This window comes from Mustela nigripes, chromosome 2 (assembly GCF_022355385.1).
Source record: "Mustela nigripes isolate SB6536 chromosome 2, MUSNIG.SB6536, whole genome shotgun sequence".
Classification (NCBI taxonomy): Eukaryota; Metazoa; Chordata; class Mammalia; order Carnivora; family Mustelidae; genus Mustela; species Mustela nigripes.
Window position 1 is genome coordinate 60,941,388 of NC_081558.1, and position 23,960 is coordinate 60,965,347.

At 40.8% G+C, this 23,960-nt stretch overlaps 1 protein-coding gene across 6 annotated transcripts in view; it reads right to left on the reverse strand.

Annotated features, from left to right (window-relative positions):
- LOC132011641 (cytosolic 10-formyltetrahydrofolate dehydrogenase-like) overlaps positions 1–23,960 on the reverse strand; it is a 123,503-nt gene that overhangs the window by 22,430 nt on the left and 77,113 nt on the right. For 4 of the 6 annotated variants that reach the window (XR_009402423.1, XR_009402424.1, XR_009402422.1 and 1 more), the window contains one exon: positions 13,408–13,508. The gene's annotated coding sequence lies outside the window, so the exon portion shown is untranslated. The other 2 variants (XM_059390504.1, XM_059390502.1) reach the window with 2 other exon arrangements.

Consider the following 23,960-nt stretch of genomic DNA (forward strand, 5'->3'; position numbering starts at 1 on the left):
GCCAGGGTCCGTTGGGATTGACTGGATACCGTTGGGGTGCTGACTGAATGCTGTTAGGGTGCTGGCTGGTCCGATGGAGATTGTCCCAGGCCTTGGGCAGTTGCTGCGAGCAGTAAGGGAGGCCGTGCCTTCTCCAGAGACAAACAGGTTTGGAAGGTGGGGATTGAGGGGTAGACACCATGGGGGCCCTGAACGGCCGGCACCATGGACCTAGAGTGATGAGGACTCCCACGGGAGCCCCCAACCCTTGAGGCCCTGGGTGGATGAGAGAGTGCTGTGGAGACCTGGAGCAACCTGCTGGGTCAGGCCCCCCGCAGGGAGTGGAGCAAGGGCGCCCCTGCAGCGAGGAGCTGGTTGGGTGGGGTGGGGAGGCCGAGCCCCTGGCCCCTCGTCCTGGGAGCCCGGTTCGCATATCCCTAAGCAACCCGGCAAGTCCGGGAGCCCAGAGATGCAGGCGCGCATTAGCTGTACCTGCGAGAGCAACAAGAGATGTGGGACTGCATTCAGTTAACGGTGTGCTCTTCTGTTCCTCTTTCCTGACCTGTTTGAGCACAGGCTCCAATTTTAGAGGCTATGGAGGAAAGAGCTTAGCCCAGGTCTGCCAGCAAGACCTTTACCTGCGCAGACTCTTGCCAGAACTGGCTAAGGGTGATCACTCACAGACTGTGGGCTTGTGGCTGGAGTCCCAACCCGGGGCTGACCTTGGTGACTTAGATCATGTGAGTCTGTGAAAGCCTGGGCTATCCTGACCTCCAAGATGCAACTCCTGAGTGAAGATTTCTGCATGTCAGGCTTTAGATCAGATTTGTCTGCTTTTATCAAGAGCTTGTGGACAAAGGCCTTGACAGACACACAGTTGGGCTGTGCCCTCTGCCACTAGATTTAAGCACCTAGGAGGTAAGACAAGTGAGCTTCCTACACCCACCCCCCGAGACAGACAAATGCATACAGGTGAGCGAGGATGATAGAATTGTGAAGGCCTGGTTGTGATGATAGCCAAGACAGACACCACCCCTAAATCCTCCTTGGTGACCCGAGGCTCAGCACCTCTATTCAACCAGTTCCTGTTTCTGGATGAAGGGAGAAGTCTTAGCTCTCTATCCCTTCGAGTGGTTACTGCTCCTTTCCTTCAAATAGTAAATATCCCCCAAAAGCTACTCTTTCTGCTAAACTCTTTCATGCTGTTAATTTTTCCCAGCAGTAAATGAACATTTTGGGACTTTATTGAGATCAAAATCTTTGGGATGCCTGGGTGACTCAGTGGGTTAAGCCTCTGCCTTCCGCTCAGGTCATGATCTCAGGGTCCTGGGATCGAACCCACATCGGGCTCTCTGCTCAGCAGGGATCCTGATTCCTCCTCTCTCTCTCTCTGTCCACCTCTCTGCCTACTTGTGATCTCTCTCTCTATCAAATAAATAAATATTTTTTTAAAAATATCAAAATCTGCACAGCAAAGGAAACAGTCTACAAAACAAAGAGGTTCTGTAGAATGAATGAAATGAAAAATAGAGCTATCCTATATTTTATTTTGTTTTTAGCTCCTCTAAACACCAGGCTCACCTAACCTCCAACCCATCCTCCAAAACCCTCAGTTTGTTTCTCAGGGTCCACAGTCTCTCATGATTTGTCTCCCCCTCTGATTTCCTCCAATTCACTTCTCCTCTCCTTCTCCTAATGGCTTTCCATGTTACTCCTTATGATCCACAAGTAATTGAAACCATATGATCATTGACTTACTCTACTTGACTTATTTCACTCAGCATAATCTCCTCTAGTCTCGTCCATGTTGATCTAAAAGTTGGGTATCCATCCTTTCTTATGGAAGCATGATATTCCATTGTATATATGGACCATATCTTCTTTATCCATTCATCTGTTGAAGGACATCTTGGCTCTCCAGAGTTTGGTGACTGTGGCCATTGCTGCTATGAACATTGAGGTGCAGATGGCCCTTCTTTTCACTACATCTGCGTCTTTGGGATAAATACCCAGTAGTGTAATTGCCCAGTCATAGGGTCGCTATATTTTTAATTTCTTAAGGAATCTCCACACTGTTTTCCAAAGTGTCTGCACCAACTTGCATTTCCACCAACAGTGTAAGAGGGTTCCCCTTTCTTCACATCCTCTCTAACACCTGTTGTTTCCTGTCTTGTTAATTTTGGCCATTCTAACTGGTATAAGGTGATATCTCAATGTTATTTTGAATTGAATTTCCCAGATGGCTAATCATGATGAACATTTTTTCATGTCTATTATCCATTTGTATGCCTTCTTTGGAGAAGTGTCTGTTTATGTCTTCTGCCCATTTTTTGATGTTATTATCTGCTTTTTGAGTGTTGAGTTTGAGGAGTTCTTTACAGAATTTGGATATCAGCTCTTTGTAGTGTCATTTGCAAATATCTTCTCCCATTCCTCAGATGGGAATTATTCTTTAGAAAATGCACACCATTAATTTTGACTTGTAGGGAAACATAAATCTAGGGAAACACAATACATGATATACAGACAATCAAACCCAAAATCACAGCACATGGATTCACATACTGGCACTCCCTCTGTCCTGCATGCAAACCTAAACTCCCAAGGGAAGTTCAGCTGTTTCCAGGGACTGTACAACGTGGCCACAGTTCTTTACCTGGAAAATCCCTTTATCTCACCACATTCCCTATTCTCACTCCCAGCATGAAGATGGAATCAAGGGGCTCTCAACATGAAACCTGAAAACAACCCCACCTTTCTCTTCTCCCAGATTTCTCCTCAGCAAGTGACTGGCTCCAAGATAACAGCCACTTTCACTTTCCACCTGACCAGTCGGCTATTATAGGAAGAAAACACCGTGAGGATCAGATCATGCTGTATCCTCGTTGCCCGGCTCTATTCTCATGTTGGTGGCAGGCAAAAAATAGATGGGAAACTGTGGAAGGGACCAGGAAATCAAAAAGTAAGGAGAGAGAAAATCTACTCATGGACAAGCATAAAGGATAAAGAATAAAGTGGAACACTCTTACACTGTTGGAGGAAATGCAAATTTGGTGCAGCTACTCTGGAAAACATCATGGAATTTCCTCCATAAGTTAAAAAGAGAACTATACTATGACCCATCAATTACACTCATAATTTTCCAAAGGATGCCAAATATTGATTTGATGGGGCATTAACACCCCAAGGTTTATAGCAACAACATCCACCACTGCCAAAACATGGAAGGAGCCCAGATGTCCATCAATAGATGAATGGCTAAAGAAGCGATATAGGGACAGCAGGGTGGCTCAGTTGGTTAAGTGTCATCCTTCGGCTCATACCCTGACCCTAGGGTCCTGGGATTTAGTTCCAAGTCAGGCTCCATACTCAGCAGGAGCCTGCTTCTCCTTCTGCCTACTGCTTTCCCTGCTTATGCCTTTTCTCTCGCTCACTCTCTCTCTCAAATAAATCTTAAAAGAAGTGATATATAATACAGTGGAATTATGGAGCCATAAAAATAAGACATTTTCCTATTCATAACAATGTGTATGGACCTATAGAGTAGTATCCCAAGTGAACTAAGTCAATCAGAGAAATATCATATGAATTCTCTCTTACGGGAGAATGAACAAACAAAACTGATGAACACAGGGTATGAAAGAAAAAATAAAGAAAGGGAGGCAAGCCATCACAAATGCTTTTTTAAAGGTTTATTTACTTATTTTTGGATTTTGCCTTTTTTATTATGTTGTTAGTCAACATATATCATCAGTTTTTGATGTAGCGTTCCATGATTCTACTTATCTATACTATCCATACTAGTCTATCTATCTATACTTATAGTTATATATTATAAATATAAAGAGAGAGCATTTGGGGAGAGGTGCAGAGGGAAAGAATCTCAGGCAGACTCCCCCCACTGAGCAGGACCCTAACGCAAGGCTTGACCATGTCCCTGAGATCATGACCTGAGTGGAAATCAAGAGTCAGTCACTCAATCAACTGAACAACCCAGGTACTCCCCAAGAATCTTACATATAGAGAACAAACTTAGTGTTGCTGGAGGGGAGGTAAGAGGGGGAAGGACTAAATGGTTGATGGATAGTAAGGGGGGCAATTGTTGTGATGAGCAATTGTTATTGATGAATCTCTAAATTCCTCTCCTAAACCAATATTACACTATGTGGTAACCAACTAGAATTTAAATAAAAACTTGAAAAACAAAAAGAATGTAAAAGCACAAAGAGATTATGCTGAGTGAAATAAATCAAGCAGAGAGAGTCAATTATCATATGGTTTCACTTATTTGTGGAGCATGGCAAAAAGCATGGAGGACATGGGGAGTTAGAGAAGAAAAGGGAGTTGGGGTAAATTGGAAGGGGAGGTGAACCATGAGACACTGTGGACTCTGAAAAACAATTTGAGGGGTTTGAAGTGGCAGGGGGGTGGGAGGTTGGGGTACCAGGTGGTGGGTATTATAGAGGGCACAGATTGCATGGAGCACTGGGTGTGGTGAAAAAATAATGAATACTGTTATGCTGAAAATAAATTAATAAAAAAAGCACAAAGAGTGGATTTTCATGTATCCTTCAGACTTTCAGCTGAAAACATTACTGATGTTGTTTCACTCATTATAAGAAATTAACTACACCCAAGTAAGCTGTTATTAATAGGAAAAACTAGAGAGGAAGGATATGGATATTTATTATGTTATTCACAAAAAAATACATCAATAGTTTTTGATGTAGTCTTCTAAGATTAATTGTTCATGTGTAACACCCAGTGCTCCATGCAATATATGTCCTCCTTAATACCCACCACCAGGCTCAGCCATCCCTCCAACCCTTCCCTCTAAAACCCTCAGTTTGTTTCTCAGAGACGACAGTCTCATGGTTCGTCTTCTACTCCCATTCCCCCCCTTCGCTTTTCCTTTCCTTCTCCTAATGTCCTCCATGTTATTTCTTATGTTCCACAAGTAAGTGAAACCATATGATCGTTGACTTTCTCTGCTTGACTTATTTCATTCAGCACAATCTCTTCCAGTCCCATCCATGTTGATGCAAAAGCTGGGAATTCATCCTTTCTGATGGTTGAGTAATATCCCATTGTATATATGGACCACATCTCCTTTATCTGTTCCTCTGTTAAAGGGCATTTGGGTCTTTCCACAGTTTGTCTATTGTGATATTGCTGCTATGAACATTGGCATACATATGACCCTTCTTTTCACTACATCTGTATCTTTGGGGTAAATACCCAATAGTGCCATTGCCGGGGCATAGGGTAGCTTTATTTTTAATTTTTTGAGGAATCTCGGCACTGTTTTCCAAAGTGCCTGCACCAACTTGCATTCCCGGAAGCAGTATAAGAGGGCTCCTTTTTCTTCACAACCTCTCCAACATTTATTGTTTCCTGACTTGTTAATCTTTGCCATTCTGGTTTTTTTAAATTTATTTATTTTCAGCATAACAGTATTCATTATTTTTTCACCACACCCAGTGCTCCATGCAATCCATGCCCTCCATAATACCCACCACCTGGTACCCCAACCTCCCACCCCCCTGCCACTTCAAACCCTTCAGATTGTTTTTCAGAGTCCATAGTCTCTCATGATTCACCTCCCCTTCAATTTACCCCAACTCCCTTCTCCTCTCTAACACCCCTTGTCCTCCATGATATTTGTTATGCTCCACAAATAAGTGAAACCATATGATAATTGACTTTCTCTGCTTGACTTATTTCACTCAGCATAATCTCTTCCAGTCCCGTCCATGTTGCTACAAAAGTTGGGTATTCATCCTTTCTGATGGAGGCATAATACTCCATAGTGTATATGGACCACATCTTCCTTATCTATTTGTCCATTGAAGGGCATCTTGGTTCTTTCCACAGTTTGGCGACCGTGGCCATTGCTGCTATAAACATTGGGGTACAGATGGCCCTTCTTTTCACGACATCTGTATCTTTGGGGTAAATACCCAGGAGTGCAATGGCAGGGTCATAGGGAAGTTCTATTTTTAATTTCTTGAGGAATCTCCACACTGTTCTGCAAAGAGGCTGCACCAACTTGCATTCCCACCAACAGTGGAAGAGGGTTCCCCTTTCTCCACATCCTCTCCAACGCATGTTGTTTCCTGTCTTGTTAATTTTGGCCATTATAACTGGTGTAAGGTGATATCTCAATGTAGTTTTAATTTGAATCTCCCTGAGGGCTAGTGATGATGAACATTTTTTCATGTGTCTGATAGCCATTTGTATGTCTTCATTGGAGAAGTCTCTGTTCATATCTTCTGCCCATTTTTTGATATGATTGCCTGTTTTGTGTGTGTTGAGTTTGAGGAGTTCATTATAGATCCTGTATATCAACCTTTTTTCTGTACTGTCATTTGCAAATATCTTCTCCCATTCTGTGGGTTGCCTCTTTGTTTTTTTGACTGTTTCCTTTGCTTTGCAGAAGCTTTTGATTTTGATGAAGTCCCCAAAATTTATTTTCACTTTTGTTTCCTTTGCCTTTGGAGACATATCTTGAAAGAGGTTGCTGTGGCTGATATCGAAGAGATTACTGCCTATGTTCTCCTCTACGATTCTGATGGATTCCTGTCTCATGTTGAGGTCTTTTATCCATTTTGAATTTATCTTTGTGTACGGTGTAAGAGAATGGTAGAGTTTCATTCTTCCACATATAGCTTCCCAGTTTTCCCAGCACCATTTATTGAAGAGACTGTCTTTTTTCCACTGTATATTTTTTTTCCTGTTTTGTCAAAGATTAATTGACCATAGAGTTGAGGGTCCGTATCTTGGCTCTCTACTCTGTTCCACTGGTCTATGTGTCTGTTTTTATGCCAGTACCATGCTGTCTTGGTGATCACAGCTTTGTAATAAAGCTTGAAATCAGGTAACATTTACTATAGCACCAAGAACCATAAGATACCTGGGAATAAACCTAACCAAAAAGGTAAAAGATCTGTACTTGAGGAACTACAGAACACTCATGAAAAAAACTGAAGACACAAAAAGATGGAAGACCATTCCATGGATCGGAAGAATAAACACTGTTAAAATGTCTATACTGCCTAGAGCAATCTATACTTCTAATGCCATTCCGAACAAAATTCCACTGGTATTCTTCAAAGAGCTGGAGCAAATAATCCAAAAATTTGTATGGAATCAGAAGAGACCCCAAATCGCTAAGGAAATGTTGAAAAACAAAAACAAAACTGGGGACATCATGTTACCTGTTTTTTTTTGTTTTTTTTAATCAGTGTTCCAAGATTCATTGTTTATGCACCACACCCAGTGCTCCATGTAATATGTGCCCTCCTTAATACCCACCACCACTCTAACTGGTGTAAGGTGGTATCTCAATGTGCTTTTGATTTTAATTTCTCTGACATCTAATGTTAATGAACAATTTTTTCATCTGTTAGTCATTTGTATCTCTTCTTTGGAGAAGTGTCTGTTCATGTCTTCTGCTCATTTTTTGACTTGTTTATCTGTTTTTAGGGTGTTGAACTTGAGAAGTTCCTTATAGAACTTGGATTTCAGGCCCTTTGTCTGTAGTGTCCCAAGGAATGGGAGAAGAGATATTTGAAAATATTTTCAAATATCTCTTCTCCCATTCCTTGGATTGCCTCTTTGTTTTGTTGACTGTTTCCTCTGCTGCACAGAAGCTTTTGATCTTGAAGTCCCAAAAGTTCACTTTCACTTATGTTTCTCTTGCCTTTGGAGACATGTCTTGTAAGAAGTTGCTATGGCTGATGTCAAAGAGGCTCCTGCCTATGTTCTCCTCTAGGATTTGGATGGATTCCTCTCTCATGTTGAGGTTTTCATCCATTTTGAGTTTATCTTTGTGTATGGTGTAAGAGAATTGTCAATTTTCATTCTTCTGTAGATAACTGTTCAATTCTCCCAGAGCTATTTATTGAAGAGACTGTTGTTTTTCCATTGGATATTTTTCCTGCTTTGTTGAAGATTAGTTGACCATAGAGTGGAGGGTCCATATCTGGGCTCTCTATTCTGTTGCATTGGTCTAAGTGTCTGTTTTTGTGCCAGTACCATGCTGTCCTGCTGACAAGAGCTTTGAAATATGGCTTGAAATCAGGCAACATGATGTCCACAGTTTTGCTTTTCTTTTTCAATATTTCTTTGGTGATTCTGCATGTTTTCTGGTTCCATACAAATATTAGGCTTGTTCCAGCATTTTAGAAAAATTCTGTTGGTATTTTGATGGGCATGGCATTAAAAGTATAGATTCTCCTGGGCAACATAGACATTTAGTAATTTTATTCTTCTTCTTTTTTTTTTTTTGGTGTGAGGTGGTATCTTTATTTTTTTTTATTTTTTAATTAATTAATTTATTTTTTTAAATTTTTTATTTTTTATAAACATATATTTTTATCCCCAGGGGTACAGGTCTGTGAATCACCAAATCACATACCCTCCCCAATGTCCATAATCCCACCCCCTTCTGATCCATGTGCATGGACTGTTTTTTTCAATTTTTCAATGTTTTTTTTTTTCAATTTTTTTCATGAGTGTTCAGTAGTTCCTCAAGTATAGATATTTTACTTCTTTGGTTAGATTTATTACAAGATATTTTATAGTTTTTGGTGCTAATGTAAATGGAATCAATTCTTTAATTTCTCTTTCTGCAGTTTCATTGTGGGTGTATAAGAAAGCAACGGATTTTTGTGCATTGATTTTGTATCCTATCACATTACTGAATTGCTGTATGAGTCCTAGTAATTTGGAGATGGAGAATTTGGGGTTTTCCACATAGAGTATCATGTCTTCTGTGAGGAGGGAGAGTTCCGCTTCTTCTTTGTCAATTTGAATATTTTTTATTTATTTTGTTGTCGTTGTCTGATTGCTATTGCTAGGACTTCTAGTACTATGTCCAACAATAGTGGTGAGAGTGGGCATACTTCTCATATTCCTGATCTCAATGGGAAGGCTCTCAGCTTTTCCCCACTTAGAATAATATTCCCTGTGGATTTTTCATAGATGGATTTTAGGACGTTGAGAAATGTTCCCTCTATGCCTATACTGTGTAGAGTTTTAATTAGGAAAGGATGCTGTATTTTATCAAATGCTTTTTCTGCATCAATTGAGAGGACGATGTGGTTCTTCTTTCTTATTTATGTTTTCTATCACATTGATTGACTTGCAAATATTCAATCACCCTTTCTTCCCAGGGATAAATCCCACCTGGTCATCATGGGGAATCCTTTCAATGTACTATTGGATACTATTAACTAGGATCCTGTTGAGAATCTTGGGGTCCATATTCATCAGGTATATTAGTATGAAATTCTCCTTTTTGATGGGGTCTTTGCCTGGTTTGGGACTCAAGGTAATGCTGGACTCACAGAAAGAGTCTGGAAGTTTTCCTTCTGTCTCTATTTTTTGAAACTGCTTTGGGAGAATAGGTATTATTTCTTCTTTTAATGTTTGGTAGAATTCCCCAAGGAATCTATTAGGTCTGGGACTCTTTTTTGGGGGAGGTTTTTGGTCATTGTTTCAATCTCGTTACTGACTATGGGTCTATTTAGGTTGTTCATTTCTTTCTATTTCAGTGTTGATAGTTTATAGGTTTCTAGGATTGCATCATTTCTGCCAGGTTGCTTGATTTATTGTCATATAGCTATTGATAACAATTTCTCAGAATTGTATTTATTTTTTTGATGTTAGTCACAATCTCTCCCCTTTCATTCATAATTTTATTAATTTGGGTCCTTTATCTTTTCTTTTATGTAAGTCTGTTCACTGGTTTAACCATCTTATTAGTTCCTTCATTGAACCAGCTTATAGTTTTGTTAATATGTTCTATTGTGTTTCTGGTTTCTAATTCATTGATCTCTGCTCTAATCTTAATTATTTCCCTTCTTGTGCATGGGTAGGCTTAATTTGTTGCTGATCCTTCAGATCTTGAATGTATAAAGATAATTTTTTTATTTGGGATTTTTCTACTTTTCTGAGTGAGGTATGGATGGTTATGTATTTCCCCTTTAGGAATGACACTGCTGTATCACATAGGTTTTGGATCAATGTGTCTTTGTTTGCATTGATTTCCATGAATTGATTAAGTTCTTCTTTGATCTCCTGGTTGACCCAAACATTCTTGAGCAGGGTTGTCTTTAGTTTCCAATTGTTTGAATTTCTTCCAGACTTTTTCTTGTGATTGGGTTCCAGTTTGGTCTGAGAATATGTAGGGAATAATCTCAGTCTTTTGGTTTTGGTTGAGCCCTTATTTGTGACCCAGTATATGGTCTATTCTGGAGTAAGTTTCATGTCCACTGGAGAAGAATGAGTAGTCTATTGTTTTAAGGTGGAATGTTCTGTGTACATCATTGAGGTCCATATGTGCCAGTGTGTCATTCAAAGCTCTTAAATTTCTTTGCTGATTTTCTGCTTAGATGATCTGTCAGTTGCTGAGAATGGAGTGTAAAGGTCTTCTACAGTTGAGATATTCTTATCAATATGTCTCCTTATTTTGCTTAACAGTTGGCTTATGTAGTTGGCTGCTCCAATGTTGGGGGCATAGGTATTTACAATTGTTAGCTCTTCTTGTTGGATAGATCCTTTAGGGATGATATAGTGTCCTTCTGTATCTCTAACTATAGTTTTAACTTAAAATCTAATTTGTCTTATATTAGAATTGCTACCCAAACTTTCTACTGAAGTCTGTTAGCATGAAAGATTATTCTCCATCCCTTCACTCTCAGTGTGGATGTATCTTTAGGTTCAAAATGCATCTCTTGTAGACAGCATATGGGTGGGTCCTGTCTTTTTATCCATATGCAGCCCTGTGCCACTTTATGGGATCATTTAGGCCCTTCATCTTGAGAGTGATTATTGACTGATAGGATTTTATCGTCGTCATGTTGTCTGTGAAGTCCTTGTTTTCTACAGATTGCCTTTGTATATCTCTGTTCTTTGTCACTCTTGGGGTCTTTCCCCTTTAATAGAACACCCCCTGCCCTTAAAATTTCTTGCAGAGCCAGTTTAGTGGTCACATATTTCTTCAGACACTGCCAGTGCTGGAAGCTTTTTATGTCTCCATCTATTCTGAATGACAGCCTTGCTTGTCATTGACTGACTTGTCTTGTCTTGTCTGACTTGTCTTGACTGACTATTCTTCTAATTTAGTAACCTGACTATGTCTTACCAGCCTTTTCTGGCTTGCCAGGTTTCTGTGGACAGGTCTGATGTTATCCTGATTTTCCTCCCTCTATACATAAGGAATCTCTCCCCACTAACTGCCCTCTAAAATGGTTTCCTTGGTTCTAAGATTTGTGAGTTTTATCATTACATGCCTGGGCCTTGGTCTGCCCTCATTGATCTTGAGGGGTGTCCTCTCTGTCACTAGGACATGATTGCTTGTTTCTTTCACTAGATTAGGGTAGTTCTTGGCTAAGATTTGGTCAAATATATCTTCTATTCCACTTTCTCTCTCCAGCCCCTCAAGGATCCCCAAAATTCTGAGAGTGGAATGTTTCATGCTGTCATTCATGTCACTAAATCTGTTTTCAAGGATTCTAAACTGTTTGTTCCTGCTCCTTCTTTTCTATCTGTTTGTCTTCAAGATCACTAATTTGTTGTTCTGCCTCATTTACCCTAAATGTTAGAGTATCTAGATGAGATTGGATCTCACTGATAGCATTTTTAAGTTCTGCCAAGTCTGCTCTCACTTCTGCCCTTAATGAATCTATGTTGCCATTAATAGTTTTCTCCAGTCTGACTATTGTCTTCATAACTGCTATATTAAAGTCCATTTCTGATATGTGGCTTAGATTCATATCTATTAGAGCTGCAGGAGAGGCCACTGTGTCTGGGATTTTTCTTTGTTTGGAGTTCCTATCCCTGTCATTCTGTTGAGTTGTGGTTGAGGTGTAGCCACCTACCTTTCTGACAAGGGCCTAAATTCTCTATGTGTTTTTGAATACTTGTGGAAGGTACACTTTCATCTGATAAAATTTCATAGACACATGCCCGTGAACTCTCACTGCACACAATATTGAAGTTTTTACAATTATTTGTGACTTTGCCTGCTGGTTGCCCTGATCCATATCAATGTCTGCTACATCCTGGATACTTTAGATGGATCCAGGGCCAACAAATCACCTTTCAGATTTTTTTAAATGTTCTCTGGTTTGATTTCACTTTATGTTATTACATTTTCTTCTCTTAACTCCAGTATATTCCCTTAATTCCAGGGTAATTTCATTTTTCTCTCTTAATTCCAGTATAATTTGATGCATTATTCCTTGCTCATCAGGATCAGGGTACTCTAAATTCCCTTCACACAGTTTGCCCTTCCCTCAACTCAGCTCCACTTCAATAACCACCACTTTGTTCTCTATGACAAATAGCCTTGTGAAACATTGCATGCTTTGAACTTTTCACTATGTGTCATAGCATCCCTTTTGATGCTCCCATTACAAGGAGGACTCAGTGCAGTGCCTATGCAATGGAATCTGAATTCCAAGTTTTTTCTCTGGGATTCTGGAAGATCTAACACTTCGTGATTGCATAGGATCTATGTCTTAATATTGTTGCTCTCAAAAATGGATGCCTTCAAAAGATACATCATTACCTAGGCTGTATCATTTTTCATGTCACCTTTGTAGGTGGAACCGTAAGAAATGTGAGTCTAATTTCTTATTCAGAGGTTCAATCACTCCATTCAAAACCTTTCCTAAGAACTGGTGGAGTTTGTTTTGTTTTGGTTTGTTTTGGTTCAGTTTGCTTTCGCTGAGCTACATTATGTAGCATATACAACATGCTAATGTTTTGAAGGTCCATCGATGTTGTAGCATGAGTGGGTTCTTCCTGTCTTTTATTTGGCTGATCAGTATTCCACTGTATAAATACTACACAGTTTGTTCTCAGTGGAAGAACATTTGGGTTGATTTCACTTTGGGATGATTATGAATAATGCTGCTAGGAACATTCATGGGTAAGGTTTTGTGTGGCCATATGCTTTCATTTCTTCTAGGTATATGCCTAGGAGTTGTTGGGTCACGTGGTACCTGGGTTGTACTATTTAAATTTCTGCAACACTCTTGCCCAAATTACTATGCCCTTTTTTGTTCCTGCTCACAGTGTGTAAGGGCTCTAATTTCTCCACATCCTCACCAATGCTTATCTGTCTTTTGGATGAGAGATGTCTGAGGGTATGAAATGACAAGTCACCCTGACTGGGCTTTGGAGTTTCTTCATAGCTGATTATTTTTTACTTCTGCTCAAGTGCTTCATGGTCTTTGGAAAAGTCTTAGAAAAGTGAAACATATAGTTGCAATTTAGTTGGACCTCAAGCAGCCATGGGGCATGTGACTCCATCATTAAAACCAGCAGACATTTTGGCGTTTGCCCCTTTTTAGATTGACTATTTCTCATTGATTAGAATTCCTCAAGCTAAAAGTGTAAGATTATATTTCCTCTTACCTGTTGCTTCCCTTTGCCTTCCTTTGTTCAGCAGGAATGTGGTGGTAGCTGCTCAGTCCACATTCTTATCATGCTCAGATTCTTCAGGGCCTCACTGTACCCTGCAGAACAAATGCAAATGTTGGAACCTGAGAGGGAAACTTACCACAGTGTGCTCCCTTCACCACTCTCCCAAATGAGAACGGAAATGGGTCCTTGTGACAGAAACTACTCCACATCCCCAACCAGGCCTGCAGCTGCATCCACAAATCCAAAACATTGAGATTCCTGTGGGCAAATACATAGAAACCCAAGTCTATGAGAATGGAGGAAGTGTCTACATGGATTCTCTTCAGTTGAATCATGTTTGTTGCTGGTTCCATTATGCTGCCCACTTTAAGAAGAAAGCATTTTCTTGTGAGAGATTTAGGAATTTAGATTTGAGGGTAGGAGGATACATGGACTTGTGCCTGGAGACAGCATTATGCTACTTTAGTATGACCCATCACCCTTCAGGTGAGCAAAGAGCTGGAAGGAACCAAATAAGTTTGACCTCATTCACTGCTAAGCTCCAAGTCTGAAGGGGAAATTGATCTCCAGACACCCTGTTCACAAATCCCTTAGTAGATAAAGCATGTGCACTGTTTAATGGAAAAAGTGCAGAAATTTCTAGGGGTATCCCAATCATGCAACTTAAAGTATGAGTGGAGGATAAGATTCCTTGACAGAGCAACACTTAAGGTAGATGATGAGTTTCATGCTCTTATCATCATTCTCAAAGACCTGTTAAACCTGTGTACTCTTCAGGAACCACATAGTGATGGAGGCAGGAGGCCAACCTATGTTGACTTGCCTTGGCCCTGTCCAGAGAGATATGTCATATATCACAGATTTTGGAGTGGTAATCTTGCTAGTGGCAATGTTTTAAACTAGTATGTGCATGAAGAAATTTTAAAACTTGTTACCATTTCTTTCCCTTTCCTTCCTTTTTTGTGTGTGTGTGTGTGGGGGGGGTGTTGATTACATTTCTTCAATGTAGCATAAAAGACAGTGGTTCTTTTTTTTTTTAAGATTTATTTATTTATTTGACAGACAGAGATCACAAGTAGGTAGAGAGGCAGACAGAGAGAGAGGAGGAAGCAGGCTCCCTGCTGAGCAGAGAGCCCGATGTGGGGCTCCATTCCAGGACCCTGGGATCATGACCTGAGCCGAAAGCAGAGGCTTTAACCCACTGAGCCACCCAGGCGCCCCTAGACAGTGGTTCTTTCAACCCTTTCAGCCTGACTTTTTTTTTTAATTTTGGAAAGACCTCATTATTATTTTTTTTTCTTACTCACCCTACAGCACAGCATTAGTTTTTTATATAGTGTTCCACGGTTCATTGTTTGTGTATAACACCCAGTGCTCCATGCAATATGTGCTCTTCTTAATACCCATCACCCATATGGGCTCACCGATACACCCACTCCCCCCACCCCTAAAATCCACAGATTATTTCCCAGAGTCCATTATCTCTTATAGTTCTTCTCCACCCATGGTTTCCCTCTTTTCATTTTCCCCTTCCTTCTCCTAATGTCCTCCATCCTACTCCTTATGTTCCACGAACAAGTGAAACCACAAGATGATTGTCTCTCTGCTTCATTTAACATAATCTTCTCCAGTTCCATCCATGTTGGTGCAAGTGTTGGGTATTAATCTTCTCTAATGGCTGAGTAATATTCCATTGTATATATGGACCACATCTTCTTTACCCATTCTCTTGAAGGGCATCTCCACTCCTTCTACTGTTTGGCTTTCATAGACATTGTTGCTATGGGCATTGCAGAGCATGTGGCCCTTCTTTTCAGTATCTCTGTATCTTTGGTGTAAATACCCAGTAGTGTGATTGCTGGGTCATAGTGTAGCTCTGGTTGTAGCTTTTTGAGGAACTTGCATAATGTTTTCCAAAGTGGTTGTGCCATCTCCCATTCCCACCAACAGTGTAAGAGGGTTCTCCTTTCTCCACAACCTAGCCTTCTTTCCACTGAGAAATGTGCTTTAAATTGATAACACTCTCTTCTTTATATGATCATGCTCACTCATAATTTGGTTGGGGGCTGGGCACATGACTTCCTTGGCAAATTTTCACAGCCACAGGATCAGAAGGGGTATGATTAAGTTTAGGATTAGGAGCCAGAGCACACATATAATCCCAGAGTGTTGCTTATCTGAAAGATGTTTAGGAAAGCACCAATTATGTGTTTTCAACCAACCTGCTGGTGAACACATATTCTTTTTTCTTCATTACTCAGAGAATAACCATTCTTCCATATGCAGAGAGACAAGGGAAGATGTTCAGGGAATTCACACAAATGAGATAACCTAAAGCATAGATTTACTGTGTACAGGAGGAAAAATAAATGTACATCAACAGAGAGTAAGAAAATATCTATAATTCAAAAATCATATGCTGAAACAAAGAAAATATGACATTTAAAATTCAATATTCTACTATTGCTTATTTTCATCCTCTGCAAGTAATTTTTATTGTTTGTTCTAGAAATGTCTGGTAGCTCAGGAATAGAGAAAATGGGTGTAAATGGTGTTTTAGACCAAGAAGGAATCTTCTCTTTATTCTCCACATGCTAGCTTTACTCTGTGAATCATAGTGAAATTTTCTCTGTCAGCTCTATTTGGCTTGCAGGATATTTTCTCTCACAGAACTTGTTAAACAGAATAACAATATGTGGACTTGGGATCGGTTTGTGAAACAAATCTGTCTTCCTAAGGCCACAAATGAATATGGAGACAGACACTGAGCACAGCACCTGGACCCATACTGTGTAGAGGCACAATCACTTGGAAAGGTGTAAAATGACCCGTCACCATGGGAATGTTATGATATATCCTGTGCCCTTCATTTCAACTGTCACTCTCTGCACTGAGAGGAAGCTGAGTAGTAATAAGTGAAGAGGCTTCCTACGATGGGAAATCTGGATTGTTGTTCTATCGGTATGTACATATTCATGTTCTAAAGGCTGTTTCATCAAATGGACTAGGTAACTCTCACTAAGATATACTTAACTTTTTTTTTTTGCACCCTCCCAGTCGTCTATGGGGTTACCTTAATGTATTTTATAATTTTCGCATTACTGTTTGTATGTTTGTCATTCTTCTATCAAGTTGACTGCTTTTACTCTCCTGATATTTAGGAAAATGTTCTATTTCCAATTACCAGTGTGGTACACATTCTTACAAAGAACACACAGAAACACACCATACTGCCTTCAATGGATCAGGAGGATGTTGCCACTGCAGCAATAGTCATTACTTTTGGAGAGTTAGAGGAAAATTACTGTGACCAGCACATATCAGAATTTGAGGGCAATTATTAGCAGTCTGAACACAGGGGTTTTCATAAGGAATGAAACTGGAAATTCTTATGGAATTTTGTGGGCTACTGTGGACACATTCGTTGGCTGTTTGAGTGATGCTGAAGACTGTTGGTGAGAAGGGACAATGTCATTGGAATGAATATTCTGCCTGATGTTCTCAGAGTCCAGGGGTGGGATCTCCAAGCTGTGGAATCTTCCAAAAGGAGGAACGAGCTTTTTCCCTGCCATTGTGTGATCTGGAGAGGATGAGCAATACTGAGACTCGGGACAGGATATGTAGGAGGACAGAAGGGGCAGGTAGATGCGGGCCGAGCCAGGGTAGCCAGGCCTGCTCTTGGCCAGGCCTTAGTTGAAGCCCCTCAGACCTTTGCCAGATCAAAAGCAAGTCTCTGAGAATCACAGATTTAATTCATTACACCATTCTGGAGTCAGGGACTGATTCATAGAGTTATAAGTCTGAGTTAAGATTTGGATTTTTCTCTGGTCAGATGCTTCTTCCAGGGCACCCACCCTATGCCATAGAAAGCTTGGGGCAAGATGCATGGATAAACTGAAGAGAATCATGGTTCAGGGGTCTGGGGCATTTTAACAAGAGCCCCAGGCAGGTCTCAGGTGGTCAGGGATTCCCATGCCCTGGATCTAACTACATTCCTGCTCCAGATCCATCATTCATCACTGTGGCTACTCTGGGCAAGTTTATTCTGCTCCTCACATTTTAACTTCCCTAAGTTTCAACAATTCTGATGAATTTTCCAACAGCTTCACTGTAAAACATGGGTGAGGATCCCTGCTTGCTACCATGTTAACATTGCTGATGTGAGATCATAGCAGACCATAATACATATTCCCCATGAGCTGTGTCCTTAGCCATGGGAAAGATAGGTCCCATGGCTAAGGACAAGGCTAAGCACTAAGCTTCAATCTTCCCTTGCTGTGGAGCCATCCAACTTCCCTACCTGGCATCACCCATTACCAACTGTCCAGCTCATTCTCTAGTCATTTAAAAGCTGGACACTTACAGAACAATGGTCAAGCACCAGTCCTTTCCTTTCCTTATGGCTTTACTTGGGCCAAGTAAGTTGTTGCCTCATTTCCACATCCTAGATGAGGGAACTGAGGTATAGGGGTGTCCCCGTAATCTCTGAGGGACATGTTCCTCTGAAGTGGAATGTGAACCTAGGCAATCACATATGCTCACTGTGCTGTGTGGCATTTCTCTAGTGTCTCAGCTAAAGAAATGTATTTTCCCATAAAACCTGTTTGGTGTGGGGTTTTAAGTGCACACACTCTGTACCATCTTCATAACTCCCACTTTGATCCATGAGTCTCTGCTGGGCAGCTGAGGAAGAAGGCATCAGAGGACTGAACCATGTATAAAGTATGACAAATTTCCCTCTGGTCTTCTGCCTGTAATTTGCCAACAGCCATCTTCTCTGTTACCTCTTTCCCAGGATTGTATCTGGAGGACACAGAAGACAATGTTCCAGCCAACTCAGGAAAATCACCTATCATCAATAGACAGACCAGACAAGGCTGCTTCTGGCCCCACAATAGGGTCCAACCCCCTAATAAGCCAAAAGAAGTTATTGTGGAAATTTCTTCATTATGTTGATCCAGAATACTCTCTCTCTCTCTCTCACTAAGTAACTTATGCTAATGAGAAAGCAAAAAAAAAAAAAAATGTGATGGCACATTTTTCTGTAATTTCATGTGTACAAATTTAAATTTACTAAGTCAACTAGTGGTAGTATTGAACTCAAAGTCCGGTTCAGTCTTACAGGAAACAACAAAGAAAAGTGAATTGGGGGAAATTGGAGGGGGAGACAAAGCATCAGAGACTATGGGCTCTGAGAAACAACCTGAGGGTTTTGGAAGGGAGGGGTGGGGGTATGGTTGAGCCTGGTGGTGGATATTAAAGAAGGCACATATTGCATGCACCCAGTGCATGGAGCACTGGGTATGGTGCATAAACAAATCTTTGAACACTAAAAAAATTTTTTTTTTAATTTAAAAAAGGAAACAACATCTCTAGGTAAATCTTAGAACTTATCTGAATCTGGAATATAGGGAGATAGAGATCTCTCCCTGAGTCACTGTTTTAAACCTTTAAAACTTAATGGACAGGATTTGGAAGAGGTTTACATGACATAAAGGTTGAACTGATAATACAGAAAATTTCTACTAGCTTCCCCTCAAGTTCCCCCTAGGAATAACTTCCTATGTGGGGACAGGACCTTTTTTTTTACAATCAGTGCAACCACATTGATGTATTTTTATTCCTTCACAGGGTCCAGGTTCCCACAGACAATGTGGGTAAAGGGAAGTGATATAAACCACCTCTATTGTGAAAACTATAACCATGTTCCATAGACTCTAGAAGGAAGTCATTAAATTAGGTGTGATTTTTTGGTATGAGGGTGGAAGGCTGTCTATGTATGAGTCTATGCAGCATGACTGTAAACATGACTGCACGAGTGTATGGGGGTGTATGTGTGTGCGTGTTCCCTCAGGAGCTCTATCTCACTTAACCAGTACTGTGCAAGGGTTGGCTTTCTAAAGAGAAAAATGAAAATACTCCTCACGTGCATGTTTTGCCTACATTGACTCATCCTCCTCCTCTGCATTTGTATCTGGGGAATGTTTCAGTATTCCTTTCCATGACCAGAGATGGAGCCGACATGAATGGCCCTAGCTCTTGACTTCCTACATGGAAAGGTCACAATGTGAACCAAGGCCTAGGTCCCACTGTTGATGTTCTGGGCTACTGACCTGCACTTATCTCTTAGCCACAGGGTCATTAAAGAGCAAAGGTGTTTCTGCATCTGAATCCATGATTGGTAGTTATCAGAGTCCACAGAGATCCTCCAGACAGCCAAAACATTAGAAGGAAGCCTCCATGGCTTCATAAAGCCGGGTAGTTATAGGGGCACTTCAGAGCTTATGAGGCCTAGCACTGATGTGCAATGCACCTAGAAAGCTCGTGTGGTCCTGGTCAGCCCACAGATTAGATTCTAAGGAATGAGAGGGCCCATGCAAGATAGTGCAAGTAACATCTGTCAGTGCTGAGGTCATTTCCGGCTGAAGCAGAGAAGCCATGAGAGATTTCAGTGTATTTGAGGACATTTGCAAAGCCTTACAAATGCTTGGCTCCTGCAATCACACACCCAAAGAACAGTAGGAAATAGGAACTCAATGGAAACCTCAGTTGTGAGCTTGGTGCCTAACACCCTTGTTGCAAATCCCCTGCACAGCTGGGTTAGAGTGTCAGCTCATGCTCCCTGGCTCATCTCCTTAATGAACCTTCCACTGGCTCGATGGCTTCTATGGGATAATAAGTCCATAACTTAGTGGACATACATGGACACACACAAACATGCCCAGATACACACACACACACACACACACACACACACACACACACCCCACATAATACAAAGGATGGGAAGACTGGAAGGGAAACATGGATACCACATGATGGATAATCATGAAATTCTACTCCTGAAATGAAAACTATATGTTAACAAAAATTTGAATTTCAATGAAAAGAAAAAAATGGGCATTTTTAAATGGTATGATGCTAGTGTTTCAAGTCTTCCATAAGTGATTTCCTTTAGGATAATTGATTCGTGAACAACTATAATAGGATATTTGCCTCGGATTGATTTCAGTCTCCCAGTAAAGTAGAAAGTCTTACAGAAACATGATCAGTACAGTAGCAGCCTATGGGCATCCAAGGGGAAGAACTGGTGTACAAAGACGTGAGTGGCATTTAGCTGAACCTTAAAGATGCAGGAGAGGTCATGGGACTCTGTCATTACAACATAGCATGCATGTTAGTGTTAATCATTTTTTAGACTGACTCTTTCATACCAAATAGTCTCCATGTAGCAAGAAAGCCAAATGTCTTTTCAACAAGATGGCAGGAAACTAGGAGGAGGCGCCGTTTCAACCTGTACCCTTAAGTGAGCTGATTACCTACCAACGAACTCTGATCACCCATGAAATCAGCCTGAGATTAGAATTATACACTTCTGGATCTTTACGGGGGCAGAAGATGCCAGGGGTCAGATAAAGCAGAGAGGGAACATTGGACTGATATCAGAAGATAAAAGGGGGGGCCAAAAGAAGCAGCCCACTGGAAAATAATACCCCAATATGAGAGTGCCCTGCGACTGGGAAACAGCATTAACTTGGAGTCTGGTTGAAAGCACTCAAAAAGAGCAAAGGAGCGTGGAGGGAAATTGTGTGATTAGGGACAGGGACAGGGGCTTAAGTCCCTGGACCGAAGACAGCCACCCCTGGCACTGAGCCAGAGAGAGTGCAGTGGAGAAGCCCCGTCTTGGTCCCTGAGCTGCCAGCACACCTGAGAGCGTCTGGGTGGTAGTTCCCATGAGAGTGAGGGAGCTTTGCCAGCCAGTGGAACCACAGCCTTTGCACTCTCCAGGCTGCACACTACCAGAGCCTGAGTTGCACCCCACAATGCCCCCCCCACTGAGAGGTGTGTGCAGGCTGGCACAGCCTTTCATACTTTACATGTGTGCCCCGGCTACCAGAGTCTGAGTCGCGCCCCACACACACCCCAGAGAGAGATGCATGCAGGCACCAGCCGGAACTCTCTTGGACCACAGAGAATCTAAGCACTCCCAGCCCGAGCCAGTGGGAAAATCTCATTGTGCTCTCCCTGCTTGGGACCTCCCTGACGGTCCTGAGCTACCCAGACAGCCACAGCTATCGAGGTTTGGGGTACAAGCAGGAGTTCTGTGACCCCAGAGACCATGATTGAGGTGCTCTGCCAGTGGCCGAGGGGGAATTTATGTGCTCTGGAGCACCCAGAGGGGAACAGACTGAGGCTTCTCTCTGTGAGGGAGGTCTGGATGCAGTTTGCTTTCCTCTAGACCTCCAAAAACCATCAAAAGCTGTCAAGGGGAGAGAAAACAAATGAACAAAAAAACCTCCAGAGAACAAAAAACTAAAAAACCAGTTTCCTCAGAGACCACCCCCTTGATGGGGGCAGGAGGACTTAACTTTAGGGACATTGCCTGAAAACCCATGCAGCAGGCCCCTCCCTGAGAAAGACGACCAAAAAAAAAAAAAAAAAAGACAAGAAGACAACCACCACTACTTCATAGATAAAACTTTTATTTTTAATTCATTCCCACAATTCTGGTTCATTTTTAAAAATATATAACTTTTTAACCTATTTACCATCACAGTGAGATGTCCAATACATCAAATACCATAATAACCTTCTAACCTGAACTTTTTGATACATATACTTGTGTTTAATTTTTTAAATTTTATTTTAGTTTATTCTTTTTTTAAAATATTCATATAGAGTTAAGCATCAAAGTAATCCCTTTTCCCCAATCAATGCTACACCTATAGGTAAACTAGTCTTTAATCCCCCTTTATCTTAGGAAAGTTGAGTCCTTTAACAAAGATATCAAGATACATCCAGGAAGAATCAAAATAACCTTCCTCACCCACACTGAGAATTTATAACCACTCTTCCATCTTTTTCTCCTACCAGTGTTTCTGTGTATTTGTTTTTGTCCTGGTAGTATATAAATCTTATAGTTTGGGTTCCTTTTGACGAGGTTCTCTTTTTTTGTTTTTATATTTTTTTCTCTTGTCATCTACTTTTGTTGGTCTTTTTGTTTGTCCATTTTTGTATATTTCATAAATTTTACCTTGGGCTGGGCATTCTCTTTCATTTTATCCTTTTTTTCCTGTCTCTTTTTTTTTTTTTCTTTTTTCTTTCTTTTGGGTGGGGACTCTTGATTGCTAAGAAGCATACATTCAGCTACACATCCATTCAGCCATCTCTCCCAAAATGACTAGGAGGAGGAATGCCCAACAGAAGAAAAATTCAGAGACTGGGCCTTCTGCAACAGAGCTAATGGGTATGGACATAGACAATATGTCGGAAAGGGAATTTAGGCTAATAATTATCCAGGCAATAGCTAGGTTTGAGAAAGCTATGGATGATAAAATGGGATTGATTAGGGCAGAAGTGAAAGCCACAAGGGATGATGTTCACAATGTTCTTAACGAGTTCCAAACTAATCTAAATTCTCTAAAAGCTAGGGCAACTGAGATAGAAGATAGAATTAGTGATCTGGAGGACAAACATATAGAGAAAAAGGATAGCTAAGGAAATGTTAAAAAAACAAAAATAAAACGGGAGGGGGCATCACGTTACCTGATTTCAAGCTTTACTACAAAGCTGTGATCACCAAGACAGCACAGTACTGGCATTAAAACAGACAGATAGACCAGTAGAACAGAGTAGAGAGCCCAGATATGGACCCTCAACTCTATGGGCAAATAATCTTCGACAAAACAGCAAAAAATATACAGTGGAAAAAAAGATAGTCTCTTCAATAAATGGTGCTGGGGAAACTGGGCAGCTATATGTAGAAGAATGAAACTGGACCGTTCTCTTACACCGTACACAAAGATAAAAAAATGGATAAAAGACCTCAATGTGAGACAGGAATCCTAGAGGAGAATATGGGCAGTAATCTCTTCGATATCAGCCACAGCAATTTCTTTCAAGGTATGTCTCCAAAGGCAAAGGAAACAAAAGCAAAAATGAACTTTTGGGACTTCATCAAAATCAAAAGCTTCTTCCATCTTTTTGTGTCTTCTTCAATTTCTTTCATGAGTGTTCTGTAGTTCCTCAAGTATAGATCCTTTACCTCTTTGCTTAGGTTTATTCCCAGGTATCTTATGGTTCTTGGTGCTATAGTAAATAGAACTGATTCTCTAATTTCCCTTTCTGTATTTTCATTGTTAGTGTATAAGAAACCCACTGATTTCTGCACATTGACTTTGTATCCTGCCACGTTGCTGAATTGCTGTATGAGTTCTAGTAGATCAGGGGTGGAGTCTTTTGGGTTTTCCATATAAAGAATCATGTCATCTGTGAATAGAGAGAGTTTGACTTCTTCATTGCCAATTTGGATACCTTTTATTTCTCTTTGTTGTCTGATTGCTGTTGCTAGGACTTCTAATACTATGTTGAACAAGAGTGGTGAAAGTGGGCATCCTTGTCTTGTTCCTGATCTCAAAGGGAAAGCTGCAAGCTTTTTCCCATTGAGGATGATATTTGCTGTGGGTATTTCATAGATAGGTTTGTTGAAGTTCAGGAATGTTTCCTCTATCCCTATATTTTGAAGCGTTTTAATCAGGAACAGG